Consider the following 5,071-nt stretch of genomic DNA (forward strand, 5'->3'; position numbering starts at 1 on the left):
AGAATGTCAACATGACTTTGAGGGGAATAGAAAAACGGAAAGCTATGTACCCACCTCCAGAAACTGGCTACCTAATAAAACAACTGTTTTCACAAAGCACAACACTTTACCTTTATTTGCAAGTCAGAGAGCTCTCATCCATTCATTCACTCTTCAAATGCCCTCGATAGCTGGGGCTGGGCCAGGCCAAAGCCAGCAACCAGGAACTCAATCAGGAAGCTGCAGGTAAGAGCCAAAACCAGGACTCAAACCCAGCTACTCCAGTGTGGGACTTAGGTCTTAACCTATAGACCAAACACCCACTGAACACTTGAACATTACACTCCTGTCAGATGGATGTTCTCCTCTCCAGCCCAGCTACTATTTTACATTGCATAGTAAATTGAATTTACATTAAATAGGGAAATAGAGTTAGTACTTTTATTTCTTTTTAAACTATGATTTCAGCATATAGATTTTATTTTTATTTATTTTTTTGACAGGTAGAGTGAAAGAAACAGAGAGAATGGTCTTCCTTCTGTTGGTTCACTCCCCAAGTGGCTGCAATGGACGGAGCTACGCCAATCCAAAGCCAGGAGCCACGTGGGTGCAGGGGCTCAAGCACTTGGCCATCCTCCACTGCTTTCCCAGGCCACAGCAGAGAGCTGGACTGGAAGAGGAGCAACCGGGGCTAGAACCAGCGCCCATATGGGATGCCGGCACCACAGGCGGAGGATTAGCCTGTTGAGCCACGGCGCTGGCCGGTTAGTGCTTTTAACAAGAGTAGGGAACATAGTATACAACAGTCCTGAGGCCCTCACTGCACAAAAAAACATGGTGTGTGAGGGAGCCAAAGACAAGAAACAGCGAAAAGCCAGCAACTAAGGGGCTGTTCCCAACACAGCCTCAGAGATCATGGCTCCAAAGTGCCCTGACTTTGACAGAGGTGACCACAGGAGAACAGAAAAGGTTCTTTGAGTGTTCCTGTGTGTGTATGTGGTAGCCATCGAGAGATTCAGGATCTTTCCCAGCCCTGCTGGCAGCCGCATCTGTGGGCAGGCACACCAACTGAGGGACTAAGACAGACAGATGCACAGCACCTGTGAGAGCCAAGGAGTCAGCAAGGGCAGAGGTGGAGGGAACAGACCCAGGATTGCCCAGCCCTGACTTGGAAAGCTGGACATTCAGAAGCAGGGAGGAAAGACCTGGTGGGTTGGAGATGGACAAGCAAGTTCAGATTGACTGCAACAAATAGAGGAAACTGACTTTTTTGTGTAATTGGGAGTGAAGTGTAAGCTAATCCCCAGTGTTGTGGGTTTTTAAAAGATTGATTGATTGATTGATTGATTTGAAAGGCAGAGTGATAGAGAGATCTTGCTCCATTGCCAGCCAGGGCTGGGTCAAACCTAAACCAGGAGCCAGGAGCTTCATCCCATTCTCCCATGTGGATGGCAGGGGCCCAAGCACTTGAGCCAACTTCTGCTGCTTTGCCAGGTGCGTTAGCAGGGAAATGGATCAGAAGCAGGGCAATCAGAACACTAGCTAGTGTTCAGACTCAGGATGCCAGAGTAGCAAGCAGCAGCTTAACCTAATACTGTGAGTCTAGTGAATTTTTTTCAGCTATTCGTGAGCTCTCATGGAACTCTGGAAGGCACCCCAGCTTTCGAGTCAGGCAGACTTGGTTCTGGTGGAGTAATCCCTATAACTTTTTTTTTTTATTGGGAAATTTCACTTTCCTTTGTTGAGTAGGTTAAAGAGTAAATGGGCACCTCCCTCAAGTGGGTTGAGAATTCAAGGACAAAAGGATTGTGCCCCATGGGGTGTACCTCCTCCTGTTATAAATGGATCTGTAGTTTGCTAAACAAAGAAAGAAGGGAGAGTAAAGTCTGATGGATGGCAGGACCCATAAAGGAACAGAGAAGTGTGGGGTACAGCCCCAGAATGCTGTAACCACAAGGGGTGGGGACGCCTTAGGCAGTTTCCCAACTGATCTTAGAAATGACAAATTTGATATGAAACCTTTCTTTTCCTTGTAAATTCCCTGGTGTCCTAGGTGTGTCTCTGGGGACTTTTCTCAGGCAGGCTGCCAGGCTATCAAAATCATCTTTGGAAGCCATTGAAAGTTTGAGTAGAAGCTTGGGTTTGTACCCAGATTTGCATATGCTTAGAACAAACAGGTGTTCCTGTGAAAATGCCTCTCATTTTCACCTCTCTCAGCTCCACATGAGACTGTGAATATTCTAAAGAGCCCAGAGGTGTTTCTTCCTTTTTTACAGTAAAAAGTTGATAGCTATCTTTGAAATTTTCAAAGCAGGTGAAAATCTGTGAACAGTGATTAAACCTGTGGAGCGGGGTTGAGCTGGAACTTACACTTCATGCCCGGTGTTATTTAAATTAAAAATGTGAGCAGGGATTGCATCAGTGCTTTTCTTATTAGCATTTAAGAAGCATGTGGGGGCCAGGCATTTGGTACAGCTTTTAAGAGGGTTGGGGCCAGTGCTGTGGCATAGTGGGTAAAGCCACCGCATGCAGTGCTGGCATCCCATGTGGGCACCGGTTCAAGTCCTGGCTGCTCCATTTCCAATCAAGCTCTCTGCTGTGGCCTGGGAAAGCAGTAGAAGATGGCCCAAGTCCTTGGGCCCCTGCACCCGCGTGGGAGACCTGGCTCCTGGCTTCAGGATTGATGCAGCTCCAGCCGTTGCTGCCAATTGGGGAGTGAACCAGTGGATGGAAGACCTCTCCGCCTCTGCCTCTCTGTAACTCTGTCCTTCAGATAAAATAAATACATCTTTTTTTAAAAAAAAAAAAAGATAAGACATAGCTTAGGATGCCTGCATCCCATGTCTGGGCACCCAGGTTTGAGTCCTGGCTCCACTTCTGATTCCTGCTAATGTACACCCTGGGAGGCAGCAGGTGCTGACTCAAGTACTTGGGTCCCTGCCACCCATGTGGGAGACCCACACTGAGTTCTGGTCTCCTGGTTTCAGCCTGGCTGATCCTTAGCCATTTGGTGGGTGAACCAGTAGGATGGGCAATCTCCATCTGTCTGTCTTTCTGCCTTTCAAATTAAAAAAAAGGGGGGGGGGGCGGCGATGTGGCATAGCAGGTAAAGCTGCCACCTGCAGTGCCAGCATCCCATATGGGTGCCGGTTCAAGTCCCGGCTGCTCTACTTCCAATCCAGCTCTCTGCTGTGGCCTGGGAAAACAGTAGAATATGGCCCAAGCCCTTGGGCCCCTGCACCCACATGGGAGACCGCGTGAAAGCTCCTGGCTCCTGGCTTCGGATTGGCACAGCTCCGGCCATTGTGGCCAATTGGAGAGTGAACTGGCATATGGAAGACCTCTCTCTCTCTCTCTCTCTCTCTCTCTCTGACTCTGACTCTCCTTCTATCTCTGTGTAACTCTGAGTTTCAAATAAATAAATCTTTTAAAAATAAAAAATAAATAAAAGTTCAAATTTAAAGAAATGTTTAGATTAGATTTTTAAACAAAAAAAGCAGGTAGAATTCTGACATCTGAACCTGTTATTACTGTGAAACATATGGTCCCAAGAAAACCTACAAACGTATGAATCCTGTGTGTGAGTATGTAGAGGAACAGAGACCTGTGACAGCAGATTCCTCCTGCTCTTGGCTCTTGGCTGTGCAATGCCCCTACAGCTCTGTTCTGTCGTGAGAAAGCCGCTGTGTTGAGAACCTAAAGTCTATTTTTTTTTCACATACACGCAGGTTTATTTCTAGAAGCGCCGCAGGCGGAGGGCTCACACCTTGGGTCTTGCGAACAGCTCCCAGCCCTCCAGCTGGCTCATCTTGACCAGGGAGGTCATGGTGCCCAGGTACACGCAGCCGGCGGCGCCAACCCCATAGCTGTGAGTGCATGCTCCCAGGGTCAGGCCTCCGGCACAGCCTCCGATGAAGTAGTTTAGGGAGTCGTCGGGTTTCTAGCGGCTGAACAGGGCTCCGATGGCCGCTGCAGTGAACGTGTGCCGTCCGGCCCTCGCCACTCCCTCGAGGATGGAGCCTGGGGGCTTGGGTGCAAGGCTATAGGCGGAGAAGGTCAGGCCCGCAGCGCCGCCGATGCTGGTGCTGGCGTAGGCCTTGCGGTGGCAGTCGGTGCCATGGGGGATGTCCGTGTACTGACTCAGGAGCCTCCGCGCCATGGCCCCGCACAGCGGACTCCGAGGGCTCCCGGCACGCCCAAGGACAGCAGCCGCCGGCTCTCGCAAAACTTCCCGGGCGGCGCGCGCAGCCTTCCGGGAGGAGAACCTAAAGTCTATTTCCAGCTCTCTGGCCGTCACCTAAGAGACCATGGTTTCTTTGGTCAGTGGATGCAGACGAATCTCTCCCTTCACCAGCCTGAGAGGCTGCTCCTGTTTCTGCATCACAGCTAAGCCATTTCGAGCTCAGCTCTAAGAGCTGACCTTGTCCCTGTTTCCTCTGCTAGGTAGATTGTTGCTTTTCCCCAGCTGATGATGGCTTACCGAAAGTAACAAGGAACCATTCTAACATAAAAGGTACCTGGGTTACAAAAGCCGACAGGGGAGCACCTACTACCCAAAGAACTCAGTGGTGGCACTCCCAAACAACCCCGGACAGCCATAAATAAAGGAGTGGTGCTAGCCCTTGATCAGAGCATGAATGGACAGCTATTCCCCAGGAACACCAGCTCTGCAGAGTTGATTGGCTCGGAACACACAATTGAAGTAAGAACAGTGTGCTGGCAGCCTCAGGCAGGGGCCGCCCTCTGCCTCACCCTCCTTCCAACAACGGCTGCTCCAGGCACCAGCTCTGGAGTTGTCCCTGTTAGATCCCCGGGTTTTCCTGCTCACACCCTGTGTTGTAGCCCACTTAGCGTGGTCATTAGGGCTCAGAGCACAGCCTGCAAAGGGAATCAGGCTGCAAATGAGGCCAACATAGCCTGATGCAGAATCCTTAAACCCAGCCACCCCACCCAGTTGCTTCATGTGTATTACTAGTACAGTGTCTGGGGCCGGCGCTGTGGTACATTGGGTGCCAGTTCGAGTCCCGGCTGCTCCACTTCTGATCCAGCTCTCTGCTATGGTCTGGAAAAGCAGAAGATGGCCCAAGTCCTT

At 50.3% G+C, this 5,071-nt stretch overlaps 1 pseudogene; it reads right to left on the reverse strand.

Annotated features, from left to right (window-relative positions):
* Positions 1-3,685: 3,685 nt before the first annotated feature.
* LOC133776258 (NADH dehydrogenase [ubiquinone] 1 alpha subcomplex subunit 11-like) lies at positions 3,686-4,138 on the reverse strand (annotated as a pseudogene).
* Between the last annotated feature and the right edge of the window lie 933 nt (positions 4,139-5,071).

The sequence above is a fragment of the Lepus europaeus genome, chromosome 17 (genome assembly GCF_033115175.1).
Source record: "Lepus europaeus isolate LE1 chromosome 17, mLepTim1.pri, whole genome shotgun sequence".
NCBI lineage: Eukaryota > Metazoa > Chordata > Mammalia > Lagomorpha > Leporidae > Lepus > Lepus europaeus.